This window comes from Panthera tigris, chromosome D3, assembly GCF_018350195.1.
Source record: "Panthera tigris isolate Pti1 chromosome D3, P.tigris_Pti1_mat1.1, whole genome shotgun sequence".
Lineage (NCBI taxonomy): Eukaryota > Metazoa > Chordata > Mammalia > Carnivora > Felidae > Panthera > Panthera tigris.
In genome coordinates, this window is record NC_056671.1 from 62,118,734 (window position 1) to 62,144,466 (window position 25,733).

The 25,733-nt window shown below is 37.3% G+C and overlaps 1 long non-coding RNA gene across 1 annotated transcript in view; it reads left to right on the forward strand.

The window, feature by feature from the left end:
- Nucleotides 1-24,405, forward strand: part of LOC122232774 — a 31,603-nt gene extending 7,198 nt beyond the window's left edge. Inside the window, exon 2 of the long non-coding RNA XR_006210168.1 lies at nt 22,892-24,405. This is a non-coding gene — a long non-coding RNA (uncharacterized LOC122232774). The remainder of the gene's footprint in view (nt 1-22,891) is intronic.
- The last annotated feature ends 1,328 nt before the right edge of the window (nt 24,406-25,733 follow it).

Sequence of the window (25,733 nt, forward strand, 5' to 3'; positions counted from 1 at the left end):
AGGTGAGGTAACTAGAAATGAATATCACAACCACGTTACATTCAAGGTATAGTTCATTATATCCTTCTCTGCCTAGCTGAAATAAATAGTGCACTAAGAAAGCTGACATATCATGGTGTATGTTCTGTTGGTCTCAGCCTAACCTGTGTGTGTTCTTAGAGGTCTCAAGTTAAAGAACCTTCCAAGAGGTGTTAAAAGGAGCTATCTGAAATAACAGGATCCTTCCTGATGACTGGAACCAAGATCCTGGTGTCCAAAGTGGACAAAACTGGATAAGAAACACCTACCTATTGGGGCGCCTGGGTGGCTTAGTCTGTTAAGCATCCAACTTGGGCTCAGGTCATGATCTCACAGTCCATGAGTTTGAGCCCTGCGTTGGGCTCTGTGCTGACAGCTTGGAGCCTGGAGCCTGCTTTGGATTCTGTGTCTCCCTCTCTCTCTGCCCCTCCCCTGTTCATGTTCTGTCTCTCTCTGTCTCAAAAAATAAACAAACATTTAAAAAAAAAAAACAACCTATCTATTACAAAAGGTTCCTTAACAGTCTGGGGGCACTAACAGTGGCCTTGCACCTAGGCCTCTATTTTCCTATTGCAGTGGTATCTGCAATTACTCCCTTCTAGTCTCTACATCACTTTTTAAAGATAAGTTGGTTTCTCCCCTCTTTGGCATGCATCACAATTTCTCTGGTCTAGAATATTACTTTCATAGTCCTCATCACTTATTGAAATTTTATCTCTCCATTAAGACTCAATTCCCACCTCTGCACAACATCATCCCTGATCATCCCAGCCTAAAGGGCATTCCCTCCCAATTTACAATTGTGAACTAGTTAAGAGGAGTCACTCTGTTGGTTTCTCTTTCCCCCTCTTCCCCAGTGAACTCTGCATATGTTATTTGTTATATGAATTTTATCACTTCTAAATGCTACTATATTGTGACCATTTCCTTATCCCATTTATGTTGCCTCTAAATACATGTATAAAAGACTGACTATATTACAGCTCAGATGAGTAAGCTAGAAGGTAGGAAAAAAATGGAAAAGGCATCAAGACCATGCTGTACATAAAACAGTCCTCACTCTTGAGCAGGGCCTTGGCTTTGACTTCATGAACTTTACCAACAGCCAGTGTTTTTTCTTTTAATGATGTTATTTTTAATTAAGTAAAGGAGTTACAAGCTAATCTTTCACAAATGGAGTGAAAAGAAGGACTCCTTCACTTTAGGAATGAAATCTTGTTTCATTTCCCCTTTGATGTCTGTATTTAGGTTGTCTTTTGTGACCTTGGCAGGCAAATTCTACCACTGTGCAGCTGAGGTTACGTGACAGAAGGGCCTGGCCTTCTCCAAGCAGCATTTGCTCACCCTACAGAACTTATCTGGTGATTCCAAGGAACAAATGGCTTTTGCTGGGCTCTTCAATAATATGATTTGCATGCTTGAAATGAGATCGCCAAAGTAATTGTAGAATATTGCTTGCCATTACCGTCATTAAAAACAGGCAGATGTAGGAGCACTCCCAGGGAAAATCTTCCTGCTGGGTTTTCATGGAGATAAGTGCACAAAATCCACTTTTGAAAAGATGTTGAATGGAATGAATTTGCCATTCACTGGCTGTCTGATGATGATTTGCTTGTTAATTGGAAGTTTAGGCTTTAGAGAAGCCTTAACAAATTTGATTGCTAAATTCAGGAGGTTTACTCCCTCCTTACAAGCCATATTCAGAGGCATAAATCCTACTTTTTGCATATGTGTCTATGTGCTCATTTAGAATCTCTGTGAAAAGAAACCAATCCTTGACCCTCCTGTCAGTGCCACTTTCTGGAGTGACTTTACCAACAAACAAGGACAAAGCATTTTGTACATCTGGAAGTGTCTCTAGGGCCCAAATATTCACTAAAAGGGGAGGGGACAGAGCCAAGAGATAAGCTGAGAGAAAGGGCAGAAATGTTATTAGGTTATTTCAATGTACATGTCTGTTGAATGTCCCACACTTTGCTTCTAAAAACCAGGAGGCTGGACCCCACTTCTGGCACCATCTTATTTCCTTTGCAAATCAGCTCTTCTGCTGCTAATAAACTCAAGTAAAATGTAAAACAGGACAGTTGGGGAGGGGTGGGAGAGGGCCAGTGAGAAAACATTTGTTTGGAAATCCTGCTGCTTTTCCTCTCTGTTCAGACACAGGCTGAGTGTCCTCTGATCTGAACAATGTCAACTAGCTGGCAAGGTTAGCAGCCCCCTGAGAAGGGTCTGCTTTATTTTTAACGACCACAGTTGCACATCTACAAAATGACTTTATTTATCCCTGTCATTACCTATCCAGATTAGTTTCCTCTAAGTGACGATAAGTTTACTGCCAGCCAAGGAGAATGACAACTGCCATGTGGGGCTACATGAGCAGTTACGTAAACAATCTACACAAGAGCTCCTGTACAGTGTCATCTAGCATTTCCAAAATCTAATAGTTCTAGAAAGAATGACCAAATAGCCTTTTCTTTTTATCATTCCAGGGGATTCAATAGTGTATATGTACATCATCTAATAAGCCTGCACCAAACATTATTTCTAACAAATGATATTGGCATGTAATTATACATAACATAAATATACAGTGGGATCAGTTCTATGCAGAGGCCTACAAATAATAGCTATTTTAAATATTTACTAAATTAAAAGCCTCTCCCTGATCCTTAGTCCTTGTGGAGTCTTATGGAGTCCTTGTGGAGTCTTGTGTTTGTCATTACAAACAATATACCTAGGTACTCCTAAACCTCAACAGCCATAAAGAGGTAAATTCTCCCTCTGGGAGGTTAATACTCCAGCCTCACATGCTTTCTGCAGTTTGTGAGACACAGACCACTGTGGCTGCATTCATTTATTCAAAAGTATGTTTTAGGTGTTGTCTATGTGTCACGGTCTGTGTAGATGCTGACGATATAATGGTGAGAATGGTCTCCTCTTTCAAGGAACATATAATCCAGTGGGGATGAAATGAAACTGGACAGCTGTAGTGGTAAAACTTAACAAGGATTACTTATGAGGGAAGAGCAGCCAACCTAGTCTCAGTGGTCTAGGAAAGGCTTCCTGGAGAAGGTGACCATTAACTAGACACCTAAAAGAATGAGTAGAGGAGAGGAGAAGAGGGACAAGATGGTTTGGGTGGAAAAACACCATATACAGAGACTCAGCTGCAGGAGACTGTGAAACACACTCAAAGGCTGGGTGCGGTTCAGGAGAGCTGGAAGGCAGCATGAGCGAGGAAAGTGGCAGTGCTGATGAGAAAGGGGATCCTGGGGCTGTGAAGGAGATAGGCAGGGTCGTGAAGGCTTTTGTATCCCTGGCTCCTGGCACAGCGATTACTCAATAAATATACAGAATGAATACATGCATGGATGAATGAAAAGTCAAGGACATATATGAAATCCTGGCACTAACGAGGACCAAGAAGAAACATTCGCTTTGCTCAGAATTTAGGGACATAACCAGCTCCCCTACATACCATTCTTACGACTCTACAAAGGGACCAAAACAAACAAACAACTGTGAAGCAAATCATATTTATGCCAGAGCTTTGCTGAAATCATAGAAAAGTCACCTCAACAGAAAGGGGCCAGAAAGGTTTTGCCTGACTTGCCCTTAGGGCATCATAGCAAGGACCCGCCTACCTCCTCAAGGGTGGTCCAGACACTTCATTTCTGGTTACCACGTGGAAACTGAAAACAGAGAGCACTGCTCCCAGTGATATTCAGAAATTAAGGCAATTTTCCAAAATAATTTAAAAGAAAAGACCATTTTCCCAGGACACTTTGGGGAGAGGGGAGCACAAGAGCGGAAAAAGGAGAAAAAAGGGAAAGACTCTGTTTTTCAAGCTACCCTTCAGTGTCCCTCCAACTGAACCTTTCTCACACCAGCTCCCTGAATAATGCTAGTTCTAAACAAGGAACTAACCACCTCTGAAATTTCAGCCACACCCCAGAGACACAGGAGTGCATCCTATCATAGATACAAGATGCTGCTTGCCTGATAGGAAACAACAGCTCATTGATGGGGTTGCTAAGGAGACCCTTGGCTGGCAAAGCAGTGATTGCAGGGCAGCAGAGTTCAGCGAGGATGGGGTTTCCGCTGCCACTTTAAAACAGAGCAGGCCTCTGTCCCATTACAGTAATTGAATTCAGTCACAATACTTAATTTATTTTGAATTTCAGATTGTAGGAAAGAACACATGATATTTTTTTGTCTGTCAAAAAGAGGCACAGTGTGGGGGCACCTAGGTGGCTCAGTCTATTAAGCATCCAACTTCAGCTCAGGTCATGATCTCGTGGTTCATGAATTCAAGCCCTACATGGGGCTCTGTGCTAACAGCTCAGAGCCTGGAGCCTGCTTCGGATTCTGTCTCCTTCTCTCTCTGCCCCTCCCTGCTCACACTGTCTCTCTCTCTCTCTCTCTCTCTCTCTCTCTCTGTCTCTCTCTCTCTCTCTCTCAAAAATAAATAAACATTAAAAAGGGGGGGCACAGTGTTACAAAGGCTGAGAAACCGCACACAAACCCTGTGACAAAGCCTGCTATCTTTCTGGGTTTCTTTCTATTCAAGATTTTTAAACATCAGTGGCTCCTCACACAACATACACACACACACACACACACACACACACGCACACACATGCACACACACACACACACACGCACACAGTACAATAATGTCATTTATTTAGGTAGTGCTTGCCCCCATCTAATGCTAGGATATAGTCTCTCCTCGTTTCATCTATATTGGGTAACTGTTCTTCTATATCCTATGAACTTAAGATAAAACAGAGAGTGTTTATTCACCAGAGTTAAGGGAAATTAAACAGAGCAAGCAGGGCTAGTAAAGAGTTACAAAGTTTTATCCAAGGTCAGCGTTGCCTGTTAGTAGTAGAGCTGGAAATAAAAGTCAGGACTCCCCCTTCTTTTTCCTGTCCTGTGCCCATTGGACCAAACTGCTCTCAATCAATAGGCAGCCAGTTATGACGGATTCACATTCTACCCAGTGTCAATAAAAACAAAAATCAAGTTTTAATCAAAACACATAACCAAGATCTACATTTCTCTTGGCCACAATAAATCTTCCCCAAAGGAAGCGGGCTAAAATTCTTTACATTTAAAAAATGAGCTCCGCTGGGACTCCAAATTCCAGTTCGATTTTTGAGCCAAGGCATTTTTTTTCTTTATCATGCACTTGGTGCTGTAGTGTGATAAGGGCCCCATGCAGACCATAAAACTAATTTATCATCTGTAAGGTGTACAAAGAAAATGGTAGCTGCCTACTTGTCTGCTTGACATATGAGGTCATTTTTGCCGCTAGCTTTCTAATACTGAGCAATTTTATCAGCTATTTATATACATTAATTGTGGGTACCCATATGCTCAATGTTGTATTTAATAATGCATTGCATTGAATATGCATTCCTTAAGTTTTAGCATGCAGCAAGCATCTTGCATTTAACTATTTGGTTTGCCTATTAAAGCCCATAATTCAGCTATGCCATGTTACCTACTCTCTCAACTGAATTTATGTTTCTTTAAATCTGGCTCACCCTGCCGAAACCCACTGAACTAGACAAGGCCACCTCACATGTCCCAAGGGCTCCAAGAAAAAACAAGCAAAGGAAGTGCCATGGTCCACTTAATAATACTCAAGCAAAAGGATTATTTGATGAATCCTTTTCCCCAAAGGAGAACAGCATATTCACGCTTCACAGTGTAAATATAAATACAGTTCTCAGGCAACAGAGACACGGGATGCTAGATAAAGTGTGAAAAATACCACGGCAAACGGCTATGCCAGACTGATTTCTTAACTATCAAGAGGGAATCAGTTCAAACATCCTAAGCAATCCCAACCCCCTATTCTCCAACGCTTCCCCAATTTATCCCTCAGAAAAGAAAACAAAGTCAGTTTAGCTGGATCCTTGGCCGACTGATTGCTCTAACCATTCCTCCATGCTAGAAAACTCACTTTCTGATAAGGAGAAGCCCAGCTCATCACCCACCCTAGGCAGTATCTCCCCCCATAAGCTTACATTGTCACAAGTGTTAACACTTGCATCATAAATTAACTGCTATAGGACAAAAACTTAAATGGCCCTGACCAAAGACAAACAATTTCTATGGGTATACTAATCTATAAAGTATTATTCCTCGAATGCCTTGGCACATAATACAGAGCTTTTATTACCCAGGAGAACAAAAGAATGGTAGATTTTTTGATCCCAAGGAATTAAAAAAAAAAAAATCAAGGCAGCCAGGTCCACGTAAAACACAGCAATGGCAGATCAGTATGGGCAAAGCCAGCCTAATGGCCTAGGTGGTGGGGTTGGAAAGTGACCAAAGAGAAAGGTCACCTGGTCATCTAGGTGTGAAGACAATCATGTTTCTTTTCTTGCCAGAGTTTGTGATCTACATGGTTTGGGTCACATAATTTGGCATTTAAATGTGTTGAGAAGTCCTGCTACAACTGGATAACTTGAAACTATACAGAAAATAAATAACATGGTACCCCCCAAATTCCTCACTTTGGTTCAAAGTATGTGTCCTGACTATGCCTGATTCAGCTGCTATCTGTATGAGTGGAGGAATCCACATATAAATGTTGACATTACCTTGGTTTTTCTATAGAACTCTAAACCTCTAGCTTTCATGTAGGGTAAGCAGGATATAAAGAGCAAGCTGTGATGAATACCCCTATGAATTCTTCCAGTGACCAAGCCACCAAGCAGGGCTCTCTAAATTTGCTCAGCCTCACCAGACATTCCAATGCTAAATCTTTTTATTTGACTTGATAATTAGTTAAAGTCCCTGTGGCCTAGGCCCTGTGACATTGGTCAAGGCAGCCTGGGTCAAAAGACATTCTATGTCATTGCACCTGACCCTTTCAATGTCCCCTTATCCCATCTCTAAGGTTCTTATACCACACAACCTTCTACAGTAACCATTTCTTTCTTTTCAAGAGAACTGCTCAGAGCCATTAGTCCCATGTCTGCCCAGTCATTTATCTTCCCCTCTGCCCCATCCCCAGGAAGTGCTTGCTCTCTCTCCTTATAAAATTTCCCTGAAAACCCAGATATGCCTGGATTAGCACTAATAACAGATAAGGCTCCACCATGTAAATATTCTCTATTATTGACATTTAACAATTTCTGTTAAGAAATCATCTTCTCGAATCAGACTACAGATCCCAGCTCTGCTAGTTATTCATTGTGTGCCTCAGCTTCTTCAGCTGCAAAATGAAACTGTTAAAAACAAACAAACAAAAAAAAGAAATCATCTTCTCAATCAATATAAAATGGCTCCAGGCTAAGGCTGAGTAACTTGCCTGCACAATCATGTATAGTTTGGAACTCCTCTCGTAGCCCCCTATCTCATATGTTAGAATCACTGCCAAATTAATGAGCAAAAAAAAAAAATGATATCATAGTTTAATTAATGCGTTTAAAATTAATGCTAGGTAATTCCACAGTCTTTGGCTAAAGTGATTCAAAAAAATTAAGTTAAATTAAAATTAAAAAAAAATTTTTTAAATAAGAAAATATTTGCTTAGGCCTAACATAATTCTCTTTTGCCCCAAGTTATGCCTATTTTTTATATATTTATGAGCTTTTATAATTTTATGCTTCTGCTTAATTTTTCATACATTTTTAAATTACAAGATGCCAAATCTGGTAATAAAGTTCATGAAATCATTGGGGTCAGGAAAATGCATTAGATCACTTAGAAGTAACTACTAAGTAGAACAGAGAGGATTCCAGAATGTCGTTAGAGGAGTCCAAGAAGGAGGCTGGGAAGGAGTAGCTAAAGATATAGGAAGAAATCAGAAAGTGCTCCTTGCAGTTTCCAAGGAGCCAAAGAAAGAATACTAAAAGACTTAACAAGTCTCAAGCTCTCAAATGCTGCTGATAAGGTAGGCAAGGTGAGTGTCTCCTAAATTTAGAAACAGAAGTATCTTTTCTCCAGTTTTATTGAAAAATAATTAACTTACATCACTGTGTAAGTTTAACATGTGTAGCACGATGGTTTGATTTACATGTTGTGAAATGACCATCACAATAGGTTCAGCTAATATGCATCTTCTGGTATAGATACAGGACGAAAGAAAGAAAGAAAGAAAGAAAGAAAGAAAGAAAGAAAGAAAGAAAAACAAAGAGAAAAAGAAAAGAAAAGAAAAGAAAAGAAAGAAAAAAATGTTCTCCTTGTAATGAGAACTCATATAGGAAAATTCAGAGAATAAATCCTATAACATACAGCAGTGTTCACTGTGGTCATCATGTTGTATACCACACCCTTAATAGTTGTTTATCTCATAACTGGAAGTTTGTACCTTTGACAAGATTAGCTGTAGTGAGTAGTAGGGGTGAAAGACAGGTGGCAATGAGTTGAGAAGGGGTAAAATGGGAGATGAGTGAGGAGAAAACTTCTTTCAAAATGTTGGTTTAGTGGTCATAAGGGAAATAGGGAACTGGAAGGTTTTTTTTTAAGATGAAGAATATGGAATCCCAAGGAACCCTGAAGATCCAAAAAAATCATGAAAAAGAACAAAGTTAGAGTTCTCTCACATCCTGATTTCAAAACTTACAACAAAGCCACAGTAATCAAAACAGTGTGGTACTACCATAAAGACAAACACATAGACCAATTAGACAAAACAGAAAGCCCAGAATTAAACCCATGAATATATGGTCAGATAATTTTCAATAAGGTTGCCAAGACATTTCAATGGAAAAAGGACAGTCTTTTCAATAATGGTGCTGGGAAAATTGGATATCTGTACGTAAAAGACTGAAACTGAACCCTTCCCTTACAAAATTAGCTCAAAATGGATTAAAGACATAAAGGTAAGAGATAAAACTATAAAACTCTTACAGAAAAAAACATAGGGGAAAATCTTCATGACATTGGATTTTGCAATGATGTCTCAGATAGGACACCAAAGCACAAGCAGCAAAGGAAAAAAATAGATAAATTGGATGTCGACAAAGTTTTAAAACTTTGTGCAAAGGACATTATCAACAGAGTGACAAGGAACAGAAAGGATGGGAGAAAATATATGCAAATCAAATACCTAATAAGGCATTAATATCCAGAATATATAAAGAACTCCTAAAACTCAGTAACAACAACAACAACAACAACAACAACAAAATAACCCAACTTAAAAATGAGCAAAGGATTTCATGGTCAACAGATACAAGAAAATATGTTCAACATCATTAAATATCAGGGAAATGCAAATCAAAACCACAATGAGATATCACCTTATACCTGTGAAAATGCGTAGAATCAAAAAGACAAGAAATAAGACGTGTTCATGAGGATGTGGAAAAAAGAAACCCTCGTGTACTTTTGGGGAGAACATAAAATGGTGCAGCCTTTGTGGAAAACAGTACGTCAGTTCCTCAAGCAGAGAATTACTGTATAATCCAGCAATTCTATGACTGGGTATATGCCCAAAAGAACTGAGAGCACAGATTCAAAACGACTTTTGTACATTCAAGTTCATCACAGCATTACTCACAACAGCCAAAAGATGGAAGCAACCCAGTGTCCATCAGCAGATGAATAGATAAACAAAACGTGACATATGCATATCATGGAGTATTATTCAGTTTTAAAAAGAAGGAAATTTCAAACATGCTACAACATGGATGAGCTCCAAGACATTATAAAAGGTGAAATAGGTCAAACACACACACACACACATACACACGCACACATGTGCACAAAATACTATGATTCCACTTATTTGAGATGCCTAGAGTGGTCAAATCCATGGAAGACAGAAAATAGAATGGTGGTTTTGAGGAGATAGGCAGAGAAGGAAATGGGGAGTTAGTGTTTAATGAATAAAGAATTTCAGTTTGGAAAGATGAAAAATTTCTGGGGATGGATGGTGGTGATGGTTACAGAACAATGTGAGTGTACTTATACTGTGGGATTATACATTTATAAATTGTTAAAATGATAAATTTATTATTATGTATATTTTACCACAAAAACAACAACAGGGGCCACCTGGGTGACTCAGTCAGTTAAGTATCCAACTCTTGATTTCAGCTCAGGGCATGATCTCACAGTTCCTGTGCTGAGAGTGCACAGCCTGCTTGGGATTCTCTCTCTACTCCCTCTCTCCCTGCCCTTCCCCCCTCTCACTCTCACTCTCCTTCTCTCTCCCCCCTTAAATAAACAAATAAATAAATAAATAAATACACAAATAAATACAACAAAATATGAGGGAGATTATTTAGGAAGGAGACTCACAGAGCCCAGCTATGAATCAATACCTATGTCTCAACAGGAACCATGAAGATAAAAATAATAATGGTTTACCAAGTGAATATTTCATCATTTCTTTGTGATTAGCAAATACTGCAAGTCCCATTTTTCAGATAAAAATACTGAATCACAGACAGGCTAAGTAACATATCCAAGGTTTTCTGTATTGCAATTCCTATGCCAGCACCTTTCTCCAGAGACCTATAGAACCATTGCCAATGATACAGTGCACACAATCCAGTTCCTCTGAGTGTCTTACCATGAAATCTTCCACAATAGCCTGATCCCTTCCTACTCCAACTTCCCATTCCTTCCTTGCTTCCCTCTTTTCTACTGAGCAAATCCACTCAGATGTGTAATCCCCCATCTAATTGGTTTGCCTTTGCCCCATCTCTCTCTTTAGACTTAATTGGAGAACTGTGCCTTCAGGGCTGTTTTATGTGATTATAGTATCTATGGGCTGAGGAGAATTGTTGCTCTATGAATGCTTGTGATTGAGTTGACTCTGATCCATGGTGTCCTCAGCCAATGTGCTCCTGGAAGGGATGGAGAAATAGATGTGCACTTGCCTCAGAAATACCACTCCATTCTCCAGCTTGTTGCCATTACAGTCCATCCAGTGCCATGCACAGCCTTAGGTGGAGCCTGAGGTAAAACTAAAAATCAGTAATACTAATCCTGCCTTACTTTAAAATTTTGATACTTTCCCCATCATGGATTTTTGCAGTGACTTTCATTTTTTTAACATTACATTAAAATATTACTTATCTTTATTATTGGGTTCTTTGGTACTCTCTTAAATGTGCCTGAAGCAAATGCCCCTCACTCACCACACCCTAGTTCCGACCCAAATCTCTCTTCATAACTAAAAAAGACAGAAAGAAGGAAGGGGAAAAAAAAGGAAAAGCAGAAACAGCCTTCTCTGAATCAGTTACTACAACAAAATAGTGAAGTCAGGTGCCAGTCAAGTGTTCTGGGGATAAAAGACGTGAGAAGGATCAGCTATAACCCTAAGTAAAAAAAGAGCCTGGCATAAATGTCTTTCATGTACCTTTTTGACAAGATCGTTTCAACTTAAAATCAAAAGCTTATATTTAAACACCATAAATTGCATATCTATGAAAAATGAAGTCCCTACAGGCTAACTTTCTGCATTTTTGTTCTCTTTAAAGAAGGTATTAGAGCAATTTGGACTGTCTTCTTAAAAGATTTTTATTGTTTTGTGATAGGTAGCAGGAAGCTATCAACTGAATATGTAGCCAACAGGTCAGAAAGAAAGCAATGTGGCTTGACTACTAAGTATGTCAGTTTTGTCTTTAACTGACCGGAGGCCCTTGTGTATATGTATGTATGTGTGAGTGAGTGTGTGTGTGTGTGTGTGTGTGTGTGTACGTACACATGTTTTGCATTTCTCACCCCAGGCCTTGTTTATCAGCTCACAGCCAAGCAACCTGAAATAGCTTTGTTTTCTAAGTACTACAGACCTTTTCTCTTTGACTAAGAAATCTGTCAGGAGACCTGGCAGAACATTCTCCCATTTGATGACAATGGAGATGAGCAAGTCTGCTCTCCCCTTTCCAGGGAATGCATTTGGAATCAGCTTGAGAATGCTCTGGTCAGATCTCAATGTATAGGATTGTTGAGAGAGGAAAAACTGTCTCTTCATTCCTCAGGCAAGGCAAATACCATCACATTGCAGGCTCTGTGGGAGAGTGGAGATAATGAGGTATTTTGAAACAGCGGACATTGTCAGAAAGACAGAAATTGGGAAAAGGGCTGAGGTGGTGAGTGATTATTTCTCAAAGGAGCAGTGGAACACAAAATGGGTCTCAGTTTGGGTTAAGCAAGTGAGATGAGAAAAGGAAGTATGTTATAAATTATTTACCACTGGATGTAGTTTAGCTTTGATCTTAGTCCTAATTGTGCTTTGTCTTGGTGTGTATGAACTGAAATGACTTTCCAATTCTTCTGACTGTATATTCCCATGGACACACACATACCCCAATGTTCCTTAAAGGATATATACATAGGCCAAGTTTAGATTCTCTTATGAAGTATACAATTCAACAGGTACCGGGAATGTGATATACCAATAAATACATCCCTCACCATGGCCTGAAGTGTCTAAAGTTCTATCATTAGAGATGCATTAATATGAGTTCATCTTTATCTTCTCACTTGATCTTTTTATTTGTAAGTAAAAAGTGCCTTGGGGTGCCTGGGTGGCTCAGTTGGTTGAGCTTCTGACTTTGGCTCAGGTCATGATCTCTCAGTCCGTGAGTTTGAACCCCACATCCGGCTCTGTGCTGACAGCTCAGAGCCTAGAGCCTGCTTCGGATTCTGTGTCTCCCTCTCTCTCTGCCCCTCCTCTTCTCATTCTCTCTCTTTCTCTCTCTCAAAAGTAAATAAACATTAAAAAAAAATTTTAAGTGCCTACAGCAAGAGGTAGCATTTATTAGGTGCGCAATAAAGTATCTCCAAAAGGCTAATATATTAAATCTTTAACACTTCAGATGACTATACATCCTCATTTGACCAAGACAGTCTTGGGTTATGACTACTGTCCTGAAATAATAATTAGCAACCTCCTTCATATTAAAAGTCATATTAAATAATAAATTATACACTTACCCTATAAACATCATACTTTCGTTCAGTCTATTAGTTTGCTGTCCTCAGAAAAAAACCCTAGAGAAATATGATGATAATGGGTCTTTGGTTATACTGATGTGCTAGTAAGAGAGAAGTATTGAGCAGTGAAGATAAATGTCACCTATTTCATAATTTTGCTTCTGGGACATTTATTCTATCCATACCTCATTTCCAGCAGTTCCCTCATGACATGTGGAATATAACGCAGGACTTCTCATACTTAGTTATAACCACTCTATCAATTAAAATCCACCAAGAAAAGCATACAACAACTAAATAATATACACGTGCAGGAGACTGTGCATTTCATCTGCTAAGCAGAAACTTCAGAAGGGCACAAAAGGCCAAAATGGCCACCACTGCTGCCAGCTTCTGACCTAGAAGAAGAATTAGAGAAGAAAATGGGGAAACCTGAATAACTCACAAACTCAGTAATAGTCTCACAAGGAATGGAAAGGTCAGCCAGCATTAACTGAGTAGGTCTCAGAGAAAACTTGGCTTCTTCCAGATACTTCCCTTGCCCTTTTGACTAGGTCAGAATTGGTGGGATTCTCCATAAATACTATGGATTTCCTGTCTCATAAACCTTGCCACACTTTCCTGTTATTATTTTTAAATTATCCATCCTTCAGCTAGAATATAAACCCTACGATCATAAAAATAATTAACATGTATTATGTCAGGCAGTGGTCAAGGCACTTTGCCTCAATTCAGTGAATCCTTAAGGTCTTCCCACCAATGATATTCCTCTTACTTCTGATTCAAAAATAAATAAAACTTAAGCACAAGTAGATTCCTCTAGGTCATAACATTTTCTAAGAGGCAGAACTGGTACAGTATCAAATTCAGATTGTTTTTAACCACTAGGCTATGTTGCCTGCCTTAGATACCAGGAATTAGGCTGTCCTGTTCTTTACTGCTATTCCCTCAAGCCTGCCATAATGCTTGTACCATAATTATGGCTCAAAATTACTTATAAGACAGATGAATAAGTACCTTTTACATGCTGGCCACTATGTAAAGTACTATTCCAAAGAGCCAACTAAGTCACAGCTCCTGCCTTTGAGGACCTCACACTCCATCAAATCCCAATGAAACAGGTAAAGTCTAGTCAATAAGATGAAGACAGGGTGGATGCTTAAAGCTTTGACCTTGTTCCACATATTTTAAATTCAACAGCCTTGCTGTTAACTTTAAAATATGTTGTTATGATTGAGCTTAAATTTAAAGTGGTGTTTCGCAAAAGTAACACATTAGAGGGAAATACAGCAGAATCTTGAGAAATGTGGTAAACTCAGAGTCAGGTACTATCTTATTGATGTCACAACAGAAATGCTGAAGAAAAAGTGTAATGCTGTTTTCCTTTCCTCTTGAAGGTGCTGCATTGTCCTTCAGTAGCAAGTCAGTGAACAGGAAAAGTTGTGGACAACAACGGCTAGGGACAGCTCTGAGGAGAAATTACAGTGCTAGATAGCTAGGAATGAGTGATATACTATGATAGGACCTGCTGTGATACTTTTACTTTTTATACCATGATTTAAAAACATATGGCATATTTTCAGGTTTTTTTTAAATTCTAAACTTTAATGAATAACCAGAAGGGAGGTGTAAGAACATTTCAAAAACCAAAGAAATCACATATCAGGACACTATAAACCATCAGTCTTAGGATCTTAGTAGATAAAGGGCTGGCTAGAGTCACTAGTAAAGAGTTGTGGGCGACACAATGAAAGGGTGGGACAATAACGCAGGGATTAAATGAATTAGAAATAAGAAGCCTCTGTTGGAGTTTGTCTGTGGGAAAGTGTTTGCTATTATGGTAAATGGTTATTCTTCCATCATTAATGTAGGAACTTTTCCAGCCATATATATGCCTAGAATTATGTACTATGCCTTAAATCCTCTCTTTCTTGCCAACACTCTAAAATGAATTCTCAACATTTAAAGAGACCTTTCAGTTCCCCCAATCTCCAGCTACATGTCAACTTCATCTCTACCAAACTGACACCATGATGACTGACATTGGTTTTGATTTGACATTTCAACCGCTGAAATACACAGGCACACTCACTCACACTCACATACACGGAGCCTTCAACTGAGATTTGATTGGCATCAGTCATTTCATAACCTGTCTCTTGGGGATCGGACCAATGGACCTTTTTAAAGCTTGCCTTATTGAACTAACCCTTCTGATCTAGACGCATGATTCATACTTGCTAATCTTCTTGGGAGCCTTCCTTACTCTTAACAAGCCTGTCATTTCCTTCTTCTCCGAAATATTTTTCTCTAAGTACAAGATGATTTAAAATGTTATTTTTTATGTCTCTTGACTTTTGTGAGAAAAAAAAATCATATAAATGCATCAAAGAAGTAGCTATTCCACCTGATTAGTGAATTTCCCCCAAAGGAATATAGACATCACCATGGCTGTGGATTACATTTTAAAGGAACATAGGCTTCAATTCAACTTAACAAATATAGCACCATGAAATGTTAGGCCTGGAAAGTTCCTCAGAGTTTAGTACAAACTTCAACCCAGTAAAAGAATCTCTATGTCATTTCTCTCAGATAATTAGCCTCTGTTTGAACATTTTCTGTTAATGAAAGTTGTTTTGTTTTAAGGTTTGGTTTTTTTTTGAGAGAGAGAGAGAGAGAACAAGCATGAGCATGAGTGGGGAAGAGGCAGAGGGAGAGGGAGAGAGAGAATCCCAAGCAGGTTCTGTGCTCTCAGCACAGAGCCCGAAACAGGGCTCAATCCCACGAACCACTGTGGTACCCCGATAAAAGCTATTTTGAAAGTGAATCTCATTTTGGGTTCTTCTACCTCTTGAAAGTTCTAACTTACTGAATATTGAAATCAACCTCCTTTAACTTCATCCTAAGTGCCAGTTTTGTCATCTGGAACCACATAAGTAACAATCTCCCCTCCGCAAGATAGCTCAGGGCTGAACTAAGCTAGATGTCTACAGTTCTAAAGATTTATATATTTCTTGTACTCAACCTCAGGACAATCTCTCCCTACTAACATTCTTTATCACCTCTCACATTCTCTACAGGCACCTAAAGAGCCACACTGTGAGATTTTGTGATCACGCTTGCAGGTTTTCTTAGAAGACAGTTCACCTCTTGCTATGTTCCTATCTCATCTCCTCCTAATCACAAGGTGGTTTTCTTTTTCCACTTTGAAAACCATTCTTCTTAATGGAAGTCAAACATTCCCTGGACAGAAAAGAGAACTGTCATTTATTGAGGGGCTCATATGTGTCAGGCACTGTACTAAATGCAAAGATGAGAAAGACACAAAAATGGCAGAAATACAATACTCTCAAGAATTTCACCATCTTCTGGAGGGAAAGGGACACAGTTAAATATATAGATAAATACAGTGAAAAATAATGTGATATGTGCTATTCTTTTTTCTTAAGTTTTATTTTAATTCCAGTGTAGTTAACATAGAGTGTTATATTAGTTTCAGGTGCACAATATAGTGATCCACCATTTCTATACATTACTCAGTGCTCATCATGATATATGCTATTCTTTCAAATGAGTCAAACAATTTATAATCATATAGAAGAACTGTATTTCTTTCTTTCTGATGAAGGAGAGTAAAGGAGAGGGAGATATGCTCTAACATGGGAAGGCAAAAAAGGCAATATACAGGAAGCATTTTATATAACAGCTATACTATATATACATCTTTGATGTAGTAGTGATCTCCTCCTGTTTCCTAATCTCTACCATTTTCAGAATATAATTTATCCCATAAAATTTATTTCCTGCAAACAATACTCCCAATTCAAAATCCATCAATGTATTCTCATTACCTAAGGGGTAAAATACAATAATATTAATTTCCATACTATCTTTACTCTTAATTGATACTATTTCTCTACTTAGGTCTTTCATTTCAGTATACTCAAGAAGATTACAATTTCAAGGCGTTCTAATCCTTGGCTTTCATCCTTTTAACCCTGGTGCGCTAACATTTCCAAATTACTCCTTTCATACCACACTCGCTTCTAATGGAATTCACCATACCCTCAGAGCCTGGAAAGGGAGCTCACAACTGAATATCCACTCCACACTAGGCAATGAGACTACATCTTGTCAGAATGTAAACAATAGCCAGTTGGAAGACCATTAGCTCTCAAATTAGTATACTGTGTCATCAGAGCTAGAGTAACCAGCAAGGCAGATGGAGGTCAAGAACAGAGAAAAGTTAAGATGAATAGGCATAGAGAAAAGTTAAGATGAGCGGCAGGCCATGAGTTAGCAGTGTAAGCCAACTGAGAAAAAGAAAAAATGGCTCAGGCATGCAAGAGTCACAGAAGCCAGAGACCATGTGCCTTCGGCAGTGGTTGGGGGAGGAGCCTCTGTTCACAACTTGCCCATTCCAGTCCTTTCATGGGTGTCTGAGCAGGACTTGGCTTTATGACCTTTTTAACTGAGATAGTAACTGTTCTTTCAATAAAATTCCTTTCTACTTGAGCCAGAGTCAATGAGCTTCTGTTCTTGCAGCAAAGTAATCCTTGCCCAAGACACACCTACAGGATCTACTCATATTTCTCTTAGAGTCTAACTTATTCTTAACCACTCCATACCAGCATGGCTCCCAATAGTTTTTTCAGGAAAAAAATATATAGGACTATGATGAAACAGATGGTAATATGTTGGGTTTTTAAAAAATTTTTATTCTGTTTTAAAGTTAAATGAATAAAGGAAGAGTATTTCATGTTATTTCCTTTGTATAATAAGAAAATGGAAGTGTTTAAAACTAGAGCTTGATGAAAAGAGGGAAAAATGAAGTGGAAAGATTTGTGTACTTTATCTCTGAAATTTAAAAAAGCAAAATAATGTTTGGATGTTTTGATATGGGGTAGCATAAAGATGAGTCCCAAGCTGCAAAAAGAAATCTTAAGGGACATCATACCTAATTGAAGAAATAACTAACCCAAGTGGACAAAAACAATAAAATATATAGTTTATATTTACATATTTTAAATAATAAAAAAATATGCAACACAGTCCTAAGCCAGTCAATTCTTATTAACTGTGCTGTTCTCTTACCACAAGCTTCCCATTAGATTGCCAAGTCTGTCATGAGCCAGACGGCAGGACACAAGTGGAACAAGCAGGAAAAAAACAGGACTCTTTTTCCTCACCAGGAAATATGAGTTTATTAAGATCCTTTGATTCATTTTCCACATGTCTTGTCTTTCCAAGCAAAACTCCATATACTCACATATACTCATCAGGGAGGAAATATATTCTAATTAAAAGTAGACAGCAGTAAGAGTCAGAGTCCATAGTAATAGTCTCATTCCCCATCTGTTAGAAATTGAGAAAAACATGTAAATGGCCTCTATTCACTGGCTGAAATGAGAATCAAATGTGAATGTGAGAGGTGCTTGGGTGGCTCACTCAGCTAAGCATTCGACTTCAGCTCAGGTCATGATCTCATGCGGTTCATGAGTTCGAGCCCCGCATTGGGCTCTGTGCTGACAGTTCAGAGCCTGGAGCCTGCTTCAGATTCTGTATCTCCCTCTCTCTTTGCCCCTCCCCCACTCACGCTCTGTCTCTCCCTCAAAAATAAATATTAAAAAAAAAAATTTTAATGTGAATGTGAAAGAATTTTGCAAAACTAAAAAAGGTTCAATGAATGTAAGGTAAGATACTATAAATATTAAATATTTTTCTTTTTGGTTTTTTTTGCAAACCTAGAAGGAACAGAGAATAAAATAACATGCTTCTCTTGCCCTCTCCCTCCTCCACTTCCTTTAGAAGTTTGAAAAGTAGTAATTAAAACTTCAGATAAATCCCAAAGTTTTCTCATCCATAATGTCTTCATTGTTTCCTGGCTCTTTGAATGTCAATGAGTATATACCTCAAAATTACTCCTGTCAATTATGAAGGTCCTTATCTTGGCATTGATTTTTACATGCACAGATCAATAGCAGGATATGGCCCAATAATTAATATTGGGAAACTGAATTGCTTTTTTTCCCAGGCATTTAGCTTTAGCCACAGAAGTATTTCTCTTTTACTAATACTGTGTTTTTATACATATACCATTTTGTTTATGTTTCTACAACAAATTCTCCCACATAATAATATTAATTATTTTTAACTCTCATCAAACAAGAATTTGGTACCTGCTGCATGTTTTTAAATAAGGCTGATGACTGAGTAGTTATATACAAATGTCCCATGCACAAATATTTTAAATATAGGTTAAATTCTTTAGTCCATACTTTTCCCATACAGTCTTCCCCATGTATTCTACAAACTGTTACAATTTCAATTTAAGTCTGTTTTTTGTTTGTTTGTTTGTTTGTTTTTTCAATGAACATTACTGTGTGCCCAGCATTGTGTGAGACACTGGGGAAACAAAAATAAACAAGACATTGCCCCCTTAAAAACTTCACAATCCATTAAGTGGAAGAGACATCATAATGAACACTGTGATCTGTAGGACAAAAGACATAAGCAGAACATGCAGTAGTTGGAGGTGCTCTTTCAGCATGTGATGTAGCTGACTCATACTGACTCGAGATAGTTGTACACCTCTTCTCCCAACTGAATTCAGTGACACATTGGGATTTCAAAATCAACTATACTGAGAATATTTACACCACGGGAAGAGGCAAATGCACAAATCAGAACTCCCACCCTTTCCCCACCCCAGACAATCATTTGTTAAACATTTACTCTCACCACTGTCTTTAACCCTTCCTGCGAGATTATGGAACGGCAAGGGCTGAACCAGAGAAGCTGACCTGCAAATCCCTTTATTATCCTAGGCAACATAACACAAGTGAAAAAAAGGCTTTTATAAACTGTACTTGTGTTTTTGCATAATCATTTAACAATTTCAGTACAGGGTCAATTGTTTGGAACAACAGAACTGTGTTAACTTTTAATTCTTTGGACAGTTGATCAAACTGGCCAAGAAGTAGTGTGAACTGGCCCTTTAAGTGAACAAATAAATACAAAAAGTACTTATTAACCAGGTAATTTTTGTCATTGAATTAATTTCTATTACAACATTTTTGAAAGATGAGAATAATATCTCCTAGTGCTTTTAAGGTTTTATGCTATCATAGAAGTTTAAAGTATAGAGGGAATTGTCACAAAATAAACCTTACTGATATCACTTTGTCTTTGAATTGGCATGGTCAGGTAGTTAAATAACTGACTGTTCAAATTCAGATGAAGTTCCCATTAGGACAGAAAATCAAATACAGGTCAATATATGATAAACCTCTGAGTTCACCCTAGGTCAAAAGTCACAAGAGTTTCATGTGCATCCTAACAACTAGAATGAAAAGATTTACCGTAGAGATCTGGTTCTCCCTCCTCAGGGAGCTTCAGCCTGTGAAGTTATCCAGGCCACCTAGTTCATCTTATTTTTTTATTAAAATAGAACAAAAGTTCAGTAGAGAAAATCTCAAAAAGATAGATCAAAGACGTTAATAAAAGTATAAGCCCGCCATTCACAGATAATCCCTATTAAATATAATCCCATTCATGTGTGTATTTATATACACATACATATACAAATTTATATTGTATACACAAATAACAGAGTTAGATTTGAAATTGCTTTGGTATACTGTGTATATATTTCTGTGTTATTACATACCATTGTTACACAATTTAAATGCCAACAATGTATTTCTTTATGTAGATTCACCATTATCTAGTTAAATAATTCTTTATATTGAAAATATAAGTTGTTTCCTGTTTTTTCCTATAAATAATACAGTAATAATCATCCATGAAGGTAATCCTCACAAATGCATTTGTAATTAATTCCTTAAAATAAATCCTTTAAGATTGTAGTTTGGGATCAAAGAGTAAAAAAAAATCTAGGAGTTCTGAAATATTACCAAATTGTTCTTCCACAGATGATGTACCAATTTTTACTTTTACCACAACGTATTAAAGTAACATTTCTCTATATTCCTCATCAAAACTACATCCCCCCCCCACCCCGGTGATGATTAAAAAATCCTATTCATTTAGGTCCTTTGAACATAATTAAGTTAAACAAGTTTTTATAAGTTCATAAATTCCTAAGTTTATCAGTCACTTGAACTTCTTTGTGAATTTCCCACCATGATGTCCTTTGCCCAATTTTTTTTTTTTGAGAAAATACAAGCTTTTAATGGAGTGAGTACAGGAATTATTTTGTCTCAATGTTATAAATATTTTCTCAGTGTCACATGCTAATGAATTTCAGGGTCAATATTTCTTCAATGTTACTTTCCTTATGACATTTACCTATTGTAAAACAAATCCATTTGCTCTATCACCTACAGAATAAATCACTTCCTCAACTTACAAATGTTATTAACAATAATGACAATAGTGATGATTATAATAATAACATATTTGTAAAATGGAGTGTTTAGTATATTTATAAAGTGCATGTATGAAGTACAGGTATATATAAAGCACTTAGCAGTACTGTGTTCCCTGTATAAATTGCTATATATTTGGGAGTCATCCAAAACCAAATTTTATCATACTTAAGAAAAAATTAAAATTATCTCACAATATTAATGCATGTTACAGATGAAGAAACTGAGACACAGAAAAACTGTATGACATGGTCTAATCACAGAAAATCATTAAAAATAATTTCTTCTGGCTCTAATCCAACATTTTATTATCCTATAACAAAACAGTCTACCAACTGGACCAATCTGTATTTCCAGTAGTATTTTTAATTTCTTCCAGTAAACAAGCCTGATCTCCCATCAGTATGCCTAACATTCAAAGGCCACTTTCATTTCTAGCAACCTGAACTTGTTCAGACAACAGCCAACATAGCAGCCACACCCTTTCACTACCTCTGCACGAATACATATACCATTTTTCAAGACCATCTCAAGTTCAACTGCTTTCATAAAATTTTCCCTTATTTCTTGGCTCCAGAATGACTTAGAACTTCTTTTCATTTCTATTCCATGTGAAGTTAATAACAGTAATAGCTAACATGCATTGACCATTTTCAAGAGAAGCAACGGAAGCACATCACATATCAAACGGTATTTTAGGCTCTGTGTGTTCATCAGCATAAATTTCTGTTCCCCATTAGCTTGCGGGGATGTATCTTAACTCATTTACATTTCTCTCAGAAGCAAGCACAGTATTGTACACACCCCCAGACACCTTATAAATGCTCATTGAGCAAACACGGTCTATGCTGTTACCAGATTATTCATTTAGCAGTTTTACCTGCATAAATGGCATACACGTTACGTGAATCAGTTAATGATTATAATGTGTCTTAGGTAGTAATAGTTAAGAATCCTTTGTTAACTACTATTACCTTATTACCAAAGATTAGATTTAACTACATTTAAGATTGGGACAATTTAGTTATATGACTAGAATCAATTGTGTCCACCTCTGCTCTTGCTAGAACTACACTATGAAAATTGATCACTATAAGCAATTGTTTGCTCACATTTGTTTTTGTGACTCATGAGCAAGATATTTCCCTTAGCTGATGATAACACATCATAACTGCCCCAGATATGTTGTTCAAAGGAAGTTATATCAGTTTAAGTTCCCACAGAGGATACGCTAATCATATAAATAAATTATACATCGGTACAGGAAATTGCATTATAGCAAATTGGACAAATTAAGTTTAAGAGAAGAAAACATAATTGTGTAATTTTAGTAAGGAATAAATATTGACCAAAATGCACATTTTTACAAGGAATGTTATCTCTGATCAGCAACAAACATGTTTCTTGATCAATATTTGTAGTTTGATTCATTTCCTGCCATACAGAACTTGATGGGCTCGTCAATATACACAAAGGTAAAAAAAAAGAGAGAGAGAGAAGGTTGTTTTTAAAATAAGCTTTTCTAAAAGTTCCTTTTTTTTCTTTCATGTTTCCTAAATGCACAATAGTGCAGCAGAAAGTGAGATCTGTTGAAAAAGAAGAATTTCCTTGAGACATGGTGAGGCACGAGAAAGTCTTCCCAGATTTTGAATCTTGATGAAGGATACTTTGGACTAAGAAAATAACATGGGAATAAGACTGAAAAGTACATAATCCTGTTATGAAATGGTGATGAGCCTGGTAAATTACTGATCTAAGAGTTATAGTAGGAAGTGACACTGGAGGAGGGGGTCATGTTTTTCAGAGCCTCAAATGCAATACCCTGTTGATAAAACCTGACTTTTCATGAATTGTAAAGCAAAAACAAAAAATAAAATAGTGAGCAGAGGATCACTGATATCACAACAAGCTGTGTGTCTATAGATTTGTTTTGCCTGCAAATGTGAAAAGTGCAGTATAGGCAGGCAATAGGCCAAAGGACAGCAAAAGAATTAAAATTACAGACATCTGGACCAGTATCTTTGCAAAGCACACTGATTTTCAGTGATCTTTTCAGAATTCAGAATTTCAGTGTTGAAGATGAACATGATGACAAAATGCAAACCTAATTGAAAAGTAACAACCATCAGAAGCTGTCTCCAAGCACTGAATCAGGCATCCACTGAAGGTCCTATCATCTCCACCCCTGAGCCAAGATTAGAGTTGCTTTGATAGTAGAGATTATGTGATCAATGCAATGTCTCTTTAAGAATGGGCCTCAGGACCAACTAATCGGGATTCAAGGAGAGACTGACCACTATTGCCACCAACACTCATGTGGTGACCTCTGGATCCCACAAGTACAGACATTTCTGCACACAACAAGGGGCAAGAGTGGAGACACACTCAGGGTCAGACTGTAAAAAAAACATATCAATTCCTATAGGGATACACAAGTCAACACCAGCAGAGACTATACAAAGAAGAAAAAAGAATTATATAGGAACATTTTTTTAAATAGTCTCGATACATCAAACTCAAGTGAGGTGGTCTCTGAGCATAAGTGATGAACCCTGGCAGCAGAGAAATTTCACTAAGTGAGCAGTGGATTGAAGACTGACAAAGCGGTGAGAGAGTTCTGTAACATCAGTTTGCATATAACTGAGTATGAACGCAAACCTGATTTGACCAGCTGAAGAACTACTCACTAGACAGGACACTATTTTCTGCAGCAACATAACATGTCTTTCATGATAGAATTATTGAAAATATCAGATTGTAGGTGCCCAATAGGGCAGCCCTAAGAGACAGATGTGAGAGGAAAGAATGAAAAGAAAAAGAAGACCTGCAAGGCATTTACTTGGGGATTCTTTGCACGTAAATATTTTCAAAATGAATGTTCTCTCTATTGAGATGTGTTGGATTTTCAGATTATAAAAGCAATTATAGTATTAAAAAATTTTCAAAACAAAAAATTATGAAGATAACTGAGAAAATGGCCTATGAATCCATCACCTAGAAATATTCATGGTTAACATTTTGAGATGTTTACTTCCATTCTTTTAATAATACAAATATCTACAATCTCTAGCAGATTTGGAAACAAGATGCTGTGTGTCTATTTTTGTTCATTTAACAATATGGTATTCTCCTACATCATTTAATAAACTTTGAAATGTGAAAATAAAAATACAGTTATATCTAGGTTCACCAGTTTTAACAAATGTACCACTCTGGTGGGGATGCTGATAGGGGAAAGGTTACAGCATGCATTGTAGGGACAAGTATATACGAAAAATCTGTGTATCTTTCCCTCACTTTTGTTGTTAACTGCTCTAAAAAAATAAAGTTTTAATATTAAAAAATTAATACAAAAGTGGAAAGAAATTTTCCCTTCTAAATATCAAGACACGGTCTCTATGGTAATTAAAACATTGTTACAGTATCAAATATATAGCATAGTTGAAAAAAAATAGACCCATGCCTATTTGGAAACGATTTATGACACAGTGGACATTATAAATCAATGGGAAAGGATAACTATTTAATGCCTTTTCTAGGAATATTAGTATCCAAGTGAAATCAAATCCCTACCTTACAGTATACATAAAAAATGAATTCCAGATGTGTTAAATATGTATATGTAAGTGGCAAAACTATAAATCTTAGAAGATTATACAAGAAATTACCTGTGTTACTTCTAGGTAGGAAATAAGTTCTTAAACAAGATGCCAAAAGCAAAGCCACAAAGAAAAAGATTGTAAATTTGACTATACTAAAATTAGTCATATGTTTTTATTGAAGACAATAAAGATTATATATACATATGTAAATACACAGACATAGATATATAAAATATATGCAGATAACATTAAATAAATGCAGATATATATTATACACATGTATCAACAGATTTTAAATAAATAAATAAATGACTGAGCTTGCTTTGACACACTGTAACTGCTCTACCTCAAATGTCTTTTCCTCCTTATGTTAGTCTGATAAATTCCTGTAGTACCTTTAACATACCATGAACCTTTTAATTCTGAGGACCCTAGCCTGACAGCCACCCTCCACCTCACTTGACTAAGCAGTCATTCATCTATCCTCTGTGCCATTTCTGTACCTTGCACATTCCAACAATTAGAGCATCTCCTTCCGAAGTCAGGTACCGTGAGAAGAGCTTTCTTAACATCTGCTGTCTCATCTCTTCCTCACTACAATATTTGTGTTGTGATTCATTAGTATCTGAACTTTGAGATTGAGACAATGAAAATCAGTACCTTCAACCTAATAAAGTTGCACACATCCAAGAGGCAGAGCGATTGTTGCTAAGGCTCTATCATTCAGAGCTGCTATGCAATAGTCTACATACTAAACTGCATCACTTACATCAAAGTTTTTGTTTTAAAAAAACTAACTGGCTATCCA